Source organism: Miscanthus floridulus, chromosome 8 (assembly GCF_019320115.1).
Source record: "Miscanthus floridulus cultivar M001 chromosome 8, ASM1932011v1, whole genome shotgun sequence".
Classification (NCBI taxonomy): domain Eukaryota; kingdom Viridiplantae; phylum Streptophyta; class Magnoliopsida; order Poales; family Poaceae; genus Miscanthus; species Miscanthus floridulus.
In genome coordinates this window covers 220,631,584-220,647,112 of record NC_089587.1, presented here as the reverse complement: position 1 = coordinate 220,647,112, position 15,529 = coordinate 220,631,584, and positions in this window count along the sequence as shown.

Sequence of the window (15,529 nt, the reverse complement as noted above, 5' to 3'; positions counted from 1 at the left end):
ATTCTCCAGGTCATCCCACTCAATGTCATCGACTACTTCCTCATCGTCTCCATCATCATCATCATTGTCGCTATCGGTGTCCTCCCCTTGCTCCTATGCCTACAGCTTCTGCTGCTTCTTCTTCCTCTTGTCCTCGTTTGCCTTCCTCAGCCGCTCACCCTCGGTTTGATTTGCCACCCTCATGGACGAATCCCACAGCAATGGTACTAGGTGATCTATGAAGATGAGGTCCCTCGGCTGGTCCTGTCCCTCTTAGAGTTAGTATCAAGAGGTCGGGAAATCAATTAAAGAGGAGGTATGAGGAGAGGAAACTTACAAAGATGACATGGCCTGGTTCTGACTGCATCAGAGGATGTCCCAGCACTAGGTAGATGAAATCAAGGGGGCGCCCACATCGTCCCACGAAGGATCCATCGCCTCCTTAATGTGTTGCGTGACCTTGGAGTGGGGGAGCGCTCCCTCGGCAAGTGTCATTCCATCGAATGACACCCCAGGCGCCATCGCGTACAGCGGGAGCGTGCGCATCATCAATAGCACCACCCTCCTTGTGTGGTAGGCCCTGATGATGCCCGACCCCTTTAGGCTGCTCTCCTTCAGGATGTGGATGGCGGCGATGTGGTCTCGGATCTTCTTCTTGTCCTTCTTTGGAACGCCCCACTTCCTCTATGACTTTGGGGCCTCTTTGATCAGGCATCTAGTGAACTCTAGGAGAAGGGTGGCAGCGTCATTCTTGAGGTAGAACCATTGCGAATGCCACCCCTTATTGAGCATCGACAGTCGCATCGACGGGTACTCATCGACCTGGTTGTTCCGGAGTTGGATGTCGGCGTACCCCATCGGCATGTGTAGCTCCTGCCTGACGGTCTTCTCCCTCTTCTTATGGTGGGTGATGGTGAAGAAGTACCTCCACAGATCAAAGTGGGGACTGATCCCTAGGAATCCCTCACATAGGGCGATGAACCCCGCCATGTGCTGGATCCCATTGGGGTTGAGATGCTATAGCTCAATCTTATAGTAGTGCATCAGTCCCCAGAGAAATCTATGGGTAGGGGTCATGAACCCACACTTATGGAAGTGGGTGAATGACACTATGTAGTCATCGGGCGATGATGGTAGATCCTCCTCACCGACCAGCAGCCACTCATCAGTTGAGGTCCACGCGTAGAGAAGACCGCGATGGACAAGGCCCTCCATACATTAGAAGGTGGCGGGAGAACGGCACCATAGATCCATTGGTGGTGGGGATGGTTGGATGTGGGCTCGATGACGGCGAGGATGCAGAGATGGGGAACCCTAGGCGATTGGTGGTGGTAGTCATGGCTATGGAGGCAAGGATGTAGGTATGGAATCCTAGGGGTGAACCCTTTGGTTTTATAGGGGTCATGGATGTGAGGAAACCAACCATCCACCTAGATCTCTGCACCTACTATGATCTACCACAACGTTCCATCATGGGACGTGCGCACACAATCTCTATCTGTTCCCTTGGAAAACTCGCCGGACGTTTCACCTCTTCGGACAGGTCATGACTCATCATGAGTAAAAGGAACACGGATCTAAAACCGTCTCTATAGCCCGACTAGGCCCAGGAGTTCGTAAGTCGGTCCATCAACGGGTTTGACAAACCACTCTAGGCACCTTTAGGGTGAGAGGTGGAAAGGGATAGGCCTACTAACGGCCGGTACCTAGGCGCACGAGCACCATAGGCATCTCAGCACATGCTCCCTCAAAAAGAAAGGCAGAAGGCCTTTGGGACCGGTCGAATGGGCCCAAGAACTATATGGATTGACCTCCAAGGGTCTAGAGTCGGTCACCAGTTGACCCAAGTTGGATCCCCACAAGCGGGATGTCAGGCCCCACTTGGACTAGCCAGCTAACAACTCATTGAGCACCGTGGCTCATCCATAGAGGAAAATCATGGCATAGCTTAGCCCCATCAGTTGCAGAAATCATGGACAGGGTGATGGTCACAAAGATGAGCCGGCCCTCGATTGGACCTCGACTACGTGTGGGGGCTCGAGCAAAGTTGGGCTCGCAAGGAGAGCAACCACACGGTCATAGAATGACAGACCCCCGAAGGGGTCAAAATCAGGGAAGGACCTTTTTTGACCCACCAAACCTCATGGCTATACCCCTGAGGGGTCCGATCTCGACGAAAGGGAATCACCATCCCTAGGTCACGCTGTGGGCAACAAAAGAAGGCTAAGGCCTTTAGAGTCCTCCTGTTCGGAAAAGCCTCTGAAGGAGTATTCTACTCCTCCGTAGGCTTAGGCTACTGTCGGGGACCAATACTAGGATACTCGAAGAGGAGGAGGTAATAACCATCAACATTGATTCATTTGAGCAGTCGAGAGTATGACTACAGCTCCAACCGACCCATAGGTGTGCAAGCTCTGCCTCACTTGGCCTCTTGGGGAGGACTCCACCTCGCCCAACTCCGAGGTCATGGGATCCACCTCGCCCAACCCTTGGGTCTACACTTTGCCTCGCCTGACCCCGAGGCCACGGGCTCCGCCTCACCTGACCCTTGGGTCTACACTTCGCCTTGCCCGACCTCTGGGGGAGGACTCTGCCTCGCCTGACCCTAAGGCCATGGCTCTGCCTCGCTCGAGCCCTAGGTCTGCGCTTCGCCTCGCACTGACCCTTGGGTTTGTGCTCCACCTCGCTCGGCCTCTAGGGGAGGACTCTGTCTCGCCCAACCTCGAGGCCGCGGGCTCCATCTCGCCCAACCCTTGGGTCTATGCTCCACCTTGCCCAGTCTCTGGGGGAGGACTCTGTAACACCTCTGGTGGCACGAGCTTGCTTAGCACCAAGATTTAGACCTAAGAGGATTTACTGAAACGATTTTCTTAGATTTTAAAATTTAACTTTTCTTTAAAAGTGTCATTTTGGCAAATTATATTGAACAACAGGTTAATTAGTTCCTAGATGTTTTGTTTCTATGAGTTAGTATGATGTATGGACAAGTGTATGAAATGCGTAGTTATTGAAATTAATTCGGTTTAGGCATGTTAAAAATTACGGCAAAACACACGCACGCTGCGCACGTACACAACACACTCATAGATGCCTGTGTGCATGCCTAGCCTCATCATTGCCTTGCTGCGCGCTGGTTTCATTGCCAGCGTCGCCTCTGCGGCTACATTGCTGACGTCGCTTCTTAGTGGGCTGTCCCGCTGCCGCTACCGCATCCTAATCTCATGTTGGTTAGTCGTGTCAGGATGTGGGCTACGCATAGGGTCTTGTTACCGCTGTGACATCGCCGTTGGTGATCGTGGCGCATTCCTCGCCTCTTGATCCATCTACCCCATCGTACTCCGTGCTGCTTTGTAGTCGTCGCTTACTGGCCATCGGCCCCAACTTCTAGGCTGACAAGGCACCTCACTACCGTCATGACCGCTAGGCGATGTGGTGCATCCCCCACTTGGAGTCAGTCATCCCATTTATTTGCATCATGTTGCGTTGTCGAGTCGTTGTTTGCTCTTTCTTTTCTCTACTTGCCTGCCTCTACTTGTCCCGGCTGCCACAACGATGTGCCAAGTTGTGTGGCTACGCCGGCTATTGGACAAGCTAACCGGCGTGGAAGCTCACCTACCAGTGCTGATGGTGGATAGCTAGCCCATCATCGCCCTCGCGAAGAATCTGGTTCTACACGACCAGAGCAAACACATCGACGTGAAGTTCCACTTCCTCAGGGACTGTGTCAATCGAGGGTAGATCGTCATCAAGTTTGTCAAAACTGGTCGGCAACTCACGGACGTCCTCACCAAGCCGCTTGGACGTCTTCGACTCATGGAGCTGAAGGAGATGATCGGCATGAAGGGGGTACAAGGGTTAGCAGTAGGATTAGGAGAAGATTGTTAAATAATCTACTGCTACCTTGTGTGAACACAGTAAAGGAAGACGGCGCTGAAAGGCCCCCCTGCTGTGATACTATAGCCGCTGTAGGTGCAGGTGCAGGTGCCGCACGGCTCACTTGCAGCACTATAGCCACATGCAGAGGCCGGCACAGAGTCAGCCTTGTATGTTATCTAGTTACTGTTACAACATATGCGTTGTACTAGGACTAGATGGATAGAGTTGTATAAATAGACTACTACGGCAACTCAGTAAAGAGAGTTTAGATTTGCCATCTCCCATACAAGGCTTCGGCCAACGCTGGTGTCTTGTACTGTGTATGTATGCTCTGTTCTCCCTTCTTCTTCTTCTAGCTTTAGCCATAGTGTGTGGAATGAACAACGCTTATTCGTGGTCGGCACGGCTAGTGGGTGCTCGGCAACACTAGCGGATGCTCGACAAGACTGGTGAGTGATTCACTCACACTACGTAAAAAATGATTTTTAGCAATGGATCAAATTTTTTGTAGGGGCGGCTGGTGATGGAGCCACCCCTATAGTGGCATGCTCGGGTGCTCAGACACCAGCCACCCCTACAAATGGAATAGCAGGGGCAGCTGGTGTTACGAGCCACCCCTATAAATAGGGTCTGATTTGTAGGGGTGGCTCAATCACCAGCCGCCCCTAGAAATGCTATTTGTAGGGGCGGCTGGTGATTGAGCCGCCCCTACAAATGGCCCCGTATTTATAGCTCCGATTTGTAAGGGCGGCTCAATCACCAGCCGCCCCTACAAATGCCCCCCATATAAAACAGATATAGCACCTTCTTCCTCCTTGGGTCACTCACTCCAACCCATGAAAAAAGGTGGGGAGGCCTTGGGCACCTCTCAAAAATTACTCTACTAAGGGGGAAGGTTTTGGTCTCAAATCCTTTGATGGAGAGGTTGTAGAAGGTAAGAAAATGCTATTCCATACTTTTTTTGAAGTTTTAATGGTTGGTTAGTGAGTAATTAGAGTTTTGTTTTTCTCTCTCTTCTATAGTGCTTGAGCTACTTATGAAGCAAATTAGACCCAAGTTTTAAATGTACTAGGGTAAATTAGGGAGGGGGACAAGATCATACCCTTATTTGGTCCATGTTTTGTTGATTTTAGTGAACAATTAGTTAGTTTTATGGATGTTTCATGTACATGTGGATCTAGATCTAGGGTTTGGTTTTTTTATTAATTTTGTTTTTGTAAATTTATGTTTGATGAAATTGGTCTAGGGTTTGTATGAAAGATATTGGGTAAAGTATAATTGTTGCTAATTGTTGTCTTTGAAATTGTTTATTGCAATCAATAAATATGTATTTTAATTATTTATGGATAAATGAGCCATTAATTAATTTTCCTTTACCATGGTGTGTTTGTATGCTTCATGTAATTATATTAGATTTATATTCATATATATCTGAAGTATATACAATTATTCTCAAGTAATTATTAATTTGTTTCATTTTTATATATATCTGAATAAGTAGTCATTTAATGTTTGTTTTGTTGTTGTTGTAAAAGATGGAGTATAGGAACTCTTGGATGTATGATTCGTTAAGGTTCAAGGCAGGTTTCCGTGAAGAGGTGGATAAATTTATTGAAGCCGCAAAGAAGCATGCAACGACATTGAAAGAGAATAAGGATATATTATTTGCCTATGTAAAGATTGCAAGAACCATATGGCATGGACAGATGTGACTATCATTAGATTACATTTGATTATGCGAGGATTTGTTGAGGACTACACAGTGTGGATTCATCATGGTGAAATGATTATTGTTAACGACGAGGATGAGGAGGAATACGACGACGAAGCCATAGAATCCCTGTCCCAATATTCAGCAGAGCTTGATGCACGAATGGATTTCGAGTTTGTCAATGAACAAGGTGGTGATGCTGGTGGTTGGGATGGTAACGACGAAGGTGGTGCCAATAATGATGGTAGAGCACGTATCGGGGATGAAGATGATTTGGAGGACATGATTCGAGCCCTTGGACCAGAGATTTTACTAAATAGCCCAAAAGGTTTAGAAAATTTGGATAGGGTGACAAAAGCATCGAAGGAGACTGTGTATGGTGTTGAAAAGGGTTGTCCGACACATGGGATATTGCTACGTTTTGTGCTTGAGCTGCTCATCCTGAAGGCTAAGTACGGCTGGTCAGACTATAGTTTCAATGATCTATTGCATCTCCTGTCATGGGTGCTGCCACAACCAAACTCAGTTTCCACCAACACATACCAAGCGAAGAAGGTCATAAGTCCATTGACAATAGGGGTTAAAAAATCCATGCATGCCCCAACCACTGTATACTTTTTCGTGGCAAAACGTTCAAGTCACTGGATAAATGTCCCCGGTGTGGGGCCAGCCGGTACAAGAACAATGACCTTTACGGTGGGGACGAAGCCTCCACAGGGAAAAAGAGGAATAAGAAGGGTACAAAAAAGGTGGTACAAGAATCTCAGCTCCTAGAGGACACTCCATTAGGCAACGATGCAAAGCAGAGAAGAATTCCTGTCTTGGTAATATGGTACCTGCCAGTGACCGACCGCTTGAGATGTATCTTCCTAAACCCTAAAGAAGCCGCACTCATAACATGGTGGGATGATGAGCGCAAGGTGGATGATGATAAGATTGCACACTCGGCTGATTGTAGTCAGTGGCAAAGGTTTGATGAGAAGCACAAAGAATCCAGCGATGACCCAAAGAATGTACAGTTTGACTTGAGCACCGATGGAATAAATCCCTTCAATGAGAGGATGAGTGACCACAGCACATGGCCAGTGATCTTGACCATGTACAATATCCCAACATGGTTGTGTCAGAAGAGAAAGTACCTTCTCCTCACTATTCTTATTTCTAGCCCTAAACAACCAGGCATTGATATAGATGTGTTCCTCGAGCCTTTGATGCAAGAAATGGAGAGGCTATGGAGGCATGGGGAGCAAATGTACGATGCGTTCCGAAAGGAGGACTTTATATGTAGAGCAATAATATTTGTTACTACCAATGATTACCCCGCGCTGTTTGTTTTGTCTGGATAGATCAAAGGGAAGATGGGATGCTTGGTTTGCTTGGATGGTACTACATGGGTGTACCTAGATGCATCCAAGAAGATAGTTTACCTAAGGAACCGACACTTCTTAAAGACAAGTCACAAGTATCGCAGCAAATTGTTCTTTAGATTTTATGACAATGCCCTAGAGATTGAACCCCCTCTAGAGAGACTTCATAACGGAGAACACGTGTACAGAATGGTGAAAAGCATATGCGTCGTCTATGGAAAGAAGAATCTGGATGGGACAAACAGAGATAGAAGCACACCTCCTATCGAAGGAGTACCTTTCAAGAAATAATCGATCTTCTTTCAGTATCTGCCTTATTGGCCAGACTTGGAGGTCCCCCATGCCATTGATGCTATGCACGTGCAGAAGAATGTCTTTGAGAGTCTCATTGCTACCTTGATGGACATAGGCAAGTCAAAGGATGGTCTAAAAGCATGGAAAGACATGGTATAGCTAAATGTGATGCCACAGCTTCACCCGGTACTTGAGGCTAATGGAAAATACACTCTGCCTACGGCGTGCTTCAACCTAACACCAAACAAAAGAGAGCTATATGCACTTTCCTGAGGGGGATCAAAGTCCCGACTAGGTTTTCAGCAAGTGTGAAGAAGCTAGTGTCGATGAATGACTTGTCAATAACACACTACAAGGCTCACGATTGCCATGTGATGCTGACAGTGTTTCTACCTATTACAATCAGGGCTATAAAGCCAGAGTTCTTAAAAATGGCCATCACCCGCATGTGCTACTTCTTTTCGAAGATCTCATAGAAGATGATTGGCAAGCAAAAGCTGAGTGACCTACATGAATTTGTGGTGGAGACACAAAATCAACTGGAGATGTGTTTACCTCCTATTTTTTTATATAATGCCATATCTCATGATTCACATGGTTCATCTGATACAGGCGCTGGGCCCTTGCTACTTGCATGAAATGTGGTCCTATGAGCCATTCATGTCGGTTCTAAGTCGATATGTGCATAATCAAGCATACCCATAGGGCTCCATGATAGAGGGTTACAGTACTGAAGAAGTCGTCGAGTGCTGTCAAGAGTACCTAAAAGTACAGAAAGGGATTGGTAAAACCGATTCTCATCACAAGGGTAGGCTAGCTAGGAAGGGCACCAGTGGTAGAAAAGTGTTCATCGACCATGATTACAAAGAGGTGAGTTGGGCGCATTACAGTGTCTTGCAGAGTACACAACTGATGCAACCGTACATTGATAAACACTTGGTTATCATTATGGCAGAGAGAAATAGCCGTTCGAATGATTGGGTCATGAAACAACATAAGCAACGACTAACTACATGGTTGAAGGACCAAAACATACCGCCTGGAGAAACCATAGACTCTATTACCATTAGTAGGTTAGCGGAGGGGCCATCAAGACAAGTGACATCTTGGAATGCTTATGACATCAATGGGTATACGTACTATACCCACACAAAGGATAGTAAATATGTGAACCAAAACAGTGGCGTTCGAATAGAGGCTATCGATGGATTGGGGCGAAAGATTCAATACTTTGCCATCATTGAAGAGATATGGGAACTTGACTATGGAAGGGATATAACGGTGGCTCTGTTTTGATGCCACTGGATCAAACAACACCAACTGAACCAGATCGGATTGAGAGTCCTGAACCTCGAGAATCTAGGCTACCAAGATGACCCTTGGGTGCTCGCTTCACGTGTCGCACAAGTTTTCTATATGTCTGATCCACAAAGTAACCTCCCCTAGAAGAAGAAGAAGACAAAGCACGTGGTTGCCTCCAGAAAATAGCACATTATTGGAGTTGATGGCGTGGATGATGTTGAAGCTTACAATAACTACGATGAGATGCCGCTATTCACAAACTTTCCTAAAAAGATTAGTGTTGTGGAAAAGAACCTCCCCAAAGACATAATGCCATGGGAACGAAAAGGTGTCAAAGGAAAAGTCATTACAGCGGGCTAGCTAGTTGTTGAACGTGTAGTGTTTGTGTAAGTGTGTGTTTGTAAGACTTCATTTATGCATGCATGTGAGACTATATATTTATGTACGTGTTTAAGACTACATATTTTTGCATGTGTGTGAGACTATATTTTATCCATGTGTGTGAGACTACCACTCTATTACTACACGTTTTAGAGCATGATTTTTCTTTTTAATCTCTGGTTAAAATTTGTAACTAGTCTTTCTTCCTCATACTAACTCCAAATGTGATGATTTTTTCCTAAAATTTTCTAAAATCTTGCCCTATCAAGTTAGTGTATTGATTTGGTCATTCTTTTCATTTGACAAAGTTTGAGCACTTCAAATTTTCAAATTTAAAAAAATGATAAGATCGAACGAGATTTTCAACCATTAAATGATTTCAACTGAAAAAATGATGAATACCAAAGTTGTATAACTCATCAAGATCTACAACTTTTATTTTGATCATTTCTTCATCTGACAAAGTGATAGTAAACATTGTTCACAAATCAACATGTTTCTCGTATAGTTCATGAAACTATGAGTTATATGTGAATTTATGAATAATGTTTACTAATACTTTGTCACATGAAGAAGTGACCAAAATAAAAATTGTAGATAGTGAGGATTTTAACAACTTTTATGTTCACGACTTTTATTGTTGAAATCATTTAAGATTTCAAAATCTTGTTTGAAGTTGCCAATTATTAAAATTCCAAATTTCAACTGTTCATATTTGGTCAAATGAAAATATGATCAAAATAAAAGTTGTACATATTGATGAGTTCTACAACTTTGGTATTCATGAGTTTTTCATCTAAAATCATTTACTCTTTCAAAATATTATTTCAAGTTGAAATTGTTTGAATTTCAAAATTTGAATCATTTAAACAAAGTCACATGACAAGATGACCAAAATAAAAGTTGTACATATTGATGAGTTATACAACTTTTATGTTTACAATATTTTCATTTTATTTCAATTAATGTCATAAAATTATAGTCGAAGTTTTAAAATTCAAATTTTTATTTTTTATTTTTTTTGTTTTCTATATTGTTTTGACCACAATTGTTTATATATATATATATATATATATTTCTTCATATATAGAATAATACAAAATATTATATTTGTGCATATACACAATTTTTTTAATATTATTTTGTGTTTTTATGACATAAAAAATATAGAATTTATTATTTAAAAAATAGAAACTATTTGTAGGACCGGCTAGATCAGGAACCGCCCTTATAAATGCATTTGTAGCGATGGCTGGATCAGGAACCGTCCCTAAAAATGCATTTGTAGGGGCGGCTAGATCAGGAACCGCCCCTACAAATCATCCCGTCTATAAAACAGAGGGCGCACGGGTGTTGCCTTCATTTGGGCGCTCTCTTCTCCTCCAACGCCATCAGGCTGCCCCGCCGACGCCGGGCCACGCCCCTTCCCTGCCGATGCCATCACGCGCCCCTTCCCCGCACCCGCGCGCCCCATCTCCGCGCATCACCCCGCACCCACGCCCCCTCCCATGCACCCGCCCTAGGGTTTCCAGAGGAGCGGCGACGCCGCCGGCGAGCGAGGAACCTTCAGCCTCTAGCGGTCCCGCACCCGGCCTCCGGCGCCCGCCCCCATCTCCGCGCATCTCCCCACACCAGCGCCCCCTCGCCCCCTCCCGCGCCCCTCCCGCGCACCCGCCCTAGGGTTTCCAAAGGAGCGGACGCCGCCAGCGAGCGAGGAACCTTCAGCCTCCAGCGGTCCCGCACTCGACCCCTAGCACCCACCCCCACGCGCCGACGATGTAGGCTCCCAGCGCCCGACTCCCGGCATCCCGCCCCCGCACGTCGACGACGCACCGGTGGTTGATGGCCGTCTTCAACCTGTGCGCGGCGCCGACACCTCGTCTCCAGCCTCCAGTAGTCCCCGCCACATCTCGATCTACAAGGACGGCAAGTGCTCATTTTCCTCACCCTTTCTCTCCCTCTTCTCTATTGCGTGCATACAAGGACGCCTCCAGTAGGCCTTGTTTTTGTTTGTCTCGATAGTAACCACGACATGTTTGTGATAGCCTGCTGTTTTTTATGTATAATTTAAATTTGTTTTAAATCTTTTAGTGATGCAAACCTTTATAAATTAGTCAGAAATAATATGACTCACCATCACTAAAAGGTAGCTTGCATTTGTTGCAATCCCTAGAACTTAGGCTATGTGTTTAGCTGAAACCACATAACTTAAGCTCTGTAAGTGTTTGATGAGAAACTAGATAATCATTTCCAATTTTAGTTTAGCACTATATGTGTTTACAGTATTGTTTATCACTGCTCGGCCATTTCAGTTTCGAATACATGCATCTTGGTGCAATCTATCGCGCTTGCTTCTTGTTAAACCTCTCGGTTCGTTGTGTCCAATTAATTGATTGATGCTTGAGAGAGAAAGGAGCGACGCCTGATTTCGCTACCTTAATTTGAATTGGTACATATCTTTATCTTTATATCTAGTGTTTGGCCGATTAGAAGTGATTGAAAATGTCAAAATCCGCTGCCAATTTGTGGTCCAATGCTCCAACTAGTAAGGACTAATAAGGAGCTAACTAGTCCAAAACAGTGCACCATCATGACTAATAAGTTATAGTCCCTCATGTGTGTTTTCTTCTCTGTCTCTACCTTTCCTTGAAATTACTGAAAATCCTAGATCTGCACGAACGCTTATTAGAACGGACAGCTCTATCTATCTATGCTAAGAAGAAGGTACAGAAATTGCAAACCATGCATACACACTAGTTTATAGTATAAGCAGATAGAAGGGAGAATAATCACGGAGAACATCAGTTAATTGCAGATTTACAGTTGATTTATTTGTTCAGTGGCTAGTGAGAACACTAAAAGGTAGTATGACAACACAAAAGAAACTTGATTGGGTTTACAATGATGCACAAATGAACTGGAACAAAGGTCCCCACCCAAATGCAAGGTTTTTCTTTTCCCTTCACCCTTTAGCATCGTTGTCTTTCTGACAACATGATAACCACATCTCCACAAGACCTTGCCAAACGCAATGTTCTTTCTTTCTTGCTATCGCTATCTGTCCATCAACAAGCTCACGACGGGTCGTGAAGATAACCCTGGCCAACACGCAACTCAATTCTCATTTCATGCGGTTCGACAATATTGATCTATCCCAACTTCTCATTATTTCTGTTGAGTAGTGTTAGGTTACTGAGTGCTGACATAGTGTATCCGATTTCTCTACTCTACTACTTTCTACTTACTACTTTCTACTTACTCTACTCTACTACTTTCTACTTACTACTACTACTTGCTACTTCTAGCTAGTAACTGTTGGCTGCTGTTGCTTTCTACTTACTACTACTACTACTCCTACCACTACTCCTACTAGTACTCCTCTTGCTCCTACTACTACTCCTTCTCTATTTTTTTGCTTATATACTGCTGGTGTGTAGTGGCTGTTGCTACTACTACTACTCCTCCTACTCCTACCACTACTACTAGTACTCCTCCTGCTCCTACTACTACTCCTCTGTTTTTTTGCTTATATAATGCTGGTGTGTAGTGGCTGTTGTTGTTGCTACTACTACTACTCCTCCTCCTACCACTCCTCCTCCTCCTACTCCTCCTCCTACTACTCCTCCTCTTACTGCTCCTACTACTCCTCTTACTACTCCTATTACTCCTCCCTATACTTGCTACTCCTACTATTGCTCTTCTTTCAATGATGCTCCTACTAGTACTCCTAAGTGGCTGCTGCTCTTACTCTACTACTACCACTCTACTGCTACACTTACTCTACTCAACTACTTTCTACTTACTACTCCTAAGTGACTACTTCTAGCTACTAACTACTTTCTACTTACTACTCCTAAGTGGCTGTTGCTTTCAGTGATCCTTGCTTTGTTATGTCCATCCAAATATTTTAATGGTTAGCATAGAGTTAAGTTAATACACTAAACCTGTTGTGTAGAGGTTCAGCTTATGAAACTATTAAGTGATCACCTGCAAATTTAATCTAGTAAAGGCTTTTCTTTCTGCTTTGTTGATCTTGCTTAGGCCGACTAAGTTTTTTTGTGAAGCTAGAACATGCTTGCTTATATTATTGCTTTGTTGCTGGCTGGCACGAATCAATTTGCTATTGTAGTAGTAGTAGTCTTGCCATGGCAGCATAAGACCTGCTAAATTTCTTTTATAGGTAAAGATAAGACTAGCTAAATAGCAAGTGGCAAGACTAATAGCAAATTGATTAAGTGCAAGTAGCAAGACGACGACTACTACTATAATAGCAAGTGGCACCGACTAAGCTGTGGCTATTATTAAGTGCAAGTGGCAAGACGACGACTACTACTATACTAAACTACTACTACTACTCTACTCTACTGAACTACTATTACTCTATCTAATCTACTCTCTTCCCTAGCTGCTGGCTGCAACTCTTAACTACTGGCTGCTACACTTCTCTACTCCTCCTCTACTCTACTCCTCTACTATTACTCCTCCTCTACTCTAATCCATTATTTACCACATCTAAGTTACTAGATTTTGATCTGCAGGGGTCTTCCAACCATGTGGCAGCAGTCAGCTGTTTTTTGGGAAGCAACAGCTGCTTTTTTTTACACCTTTTCCTCTCTATGTTTGTTAAGCAGCTATTGCTTTTTTTGCCAAATCTCCCCTCCCCTCTCCTCTCCTCTCCTTTGCCGATGATGAAATTGTCCAAGTCCATACATTATATGGAATATGAGTTGTTGATCAAGAACTTGTGAGGAACTTGGCATCATTAGCAGCCGCCCCTATATTACCTTCTCCTCTCTTCTCTGTTATGATGCCTTGATGCTCCAAGTTTAAGATCAGATGATGATTGACATGTTTCTGAGGCCTCTACCACTGCCACTACTCTTTTTTAAATATAATATGTCATTATAGCACCTACTACTATCACTCTACTGCTAAGTGGCTACTGCTCTTACTCTACTACTACCACTCTACTGCTACACTTACTCTACTCTACTACTTTCTACTCACTACTACTACTTGCTACTCCTAAGTGGCTGCTGCTCTTACTCTACTACTACCACTCCTTCTCTGTTTTTTTGCTTATATATTGCTGGTGTGTAGTGGCTGTTGCTACTACTACTACTACTCCTACTCCTACCACTACTCCTACTAGTACTCCTCCTGCTCCTACTACTACTCCTCTGCTTTTTTTTGCTTATATACTGTTGGTGTGTAGTGGCTGTTGCTACTACTACTACTACAGGATCCTACCACTACTCCTACTAGTACTCCTCCTGCTCCTACTACTACTCCTTCTCTGTTTTTTTTCTTATATACTGCTGGTGTGTAGTGGTTGTTGTTGCTGCTGCTACTACTACTACTCCTCCTCCTACCACTCCTACTACTCCTCCTCCTCCTACTCCTCTTACTACTCCTACTCCTCTTACTACTCCTATTACTCCTCCCTGTACTTGCTACTCCTACTGCTGCTCTTCTTTCAGTGATGCTCCTACTACTACTCCTAAGTGGCTGCTGCTCTTACTCTACTACTACCACTCTACCGCTACACTTACTCTACTCAACTACTTTCTACTTACTACTCCTAAGTGGCTACTTCTAGCTACTAACTATTGGCTGTTGTTGCTTTTTTTGCCAAATCTCCTAGGACTCGCCCAGGACTTGTTGTCCTGTCTTTTGCCATCAGCTGCTATACTTTGTTTGCTAAGCAGCTGTTGTTTTTTTTGCCAAATCTCCCCTCTCCTCTCCTCTCCTTTGTTTTGCCGATGATGAAATTGTCCAAGTCTATACATTATATGGAATATGAGCTAATGATCAAGAACTTGTGAGGAACTTGGCATCATTAGCAGCCACCCCTACATTACCTTCTCCTCTCTTCTCTGTTATGATGCCTTGATGCTCCAAGTTCAAGATCAGATGATGATTGACTTGTTTTTGAGGCCTCTACCACTGCTACTACTCTTTTTTTGATATATTGTTATTTTATAGGACTACTTTGGTTTATAGCCCTTTTTGATTTCTTATACCTTCTCGCGTACCTAAAGCATACTTTCTTGCATCTATTAGAACAAAGCGTGAAATAATGTCACGGACACCAGACAATGCAGCTCGATGCCCCAAGCATGATGAGCACCCAACCAATGAGGAGCAAGCACTAGAGGACCAGCTAACTCAGGAGCAGTTCGATAACGAGTTAGAAAAGGATCTAGAAGTGATGCTTACTCAGGAGTAGTGTGATGAGGAGGAAGGGGGAGCAGAAGGAAGAGCAGGAGAGTCTACTGAAGGCGAAGAAGAAGAGGATGACTCAGAAGAGGGATATAAAAGTCCCGAGGATCCTTTCCCACATAAAGCCAGAAGGAGGCCAATGGAGGAAGATTTGGACAAGGATTTTGACCCAAACGAGGAGGTAGGGCAAAAGCCTTAGCTTGTAAATTTTGCTAAAGCTTTGGCTATGTTACCTCTGCTAACACTTTGACCTATTGTATATACAGGTCCCTCCTAAAACTCAGAAAAGACGACGTCGACGTCCGCGACATCTCGCTGGACAAGACAGAGTAGAGAAAAGGAGAGCGGAGGCAACAGCCACAGAGACGGATCACGATGCCTTTGCTCCACAAACTCA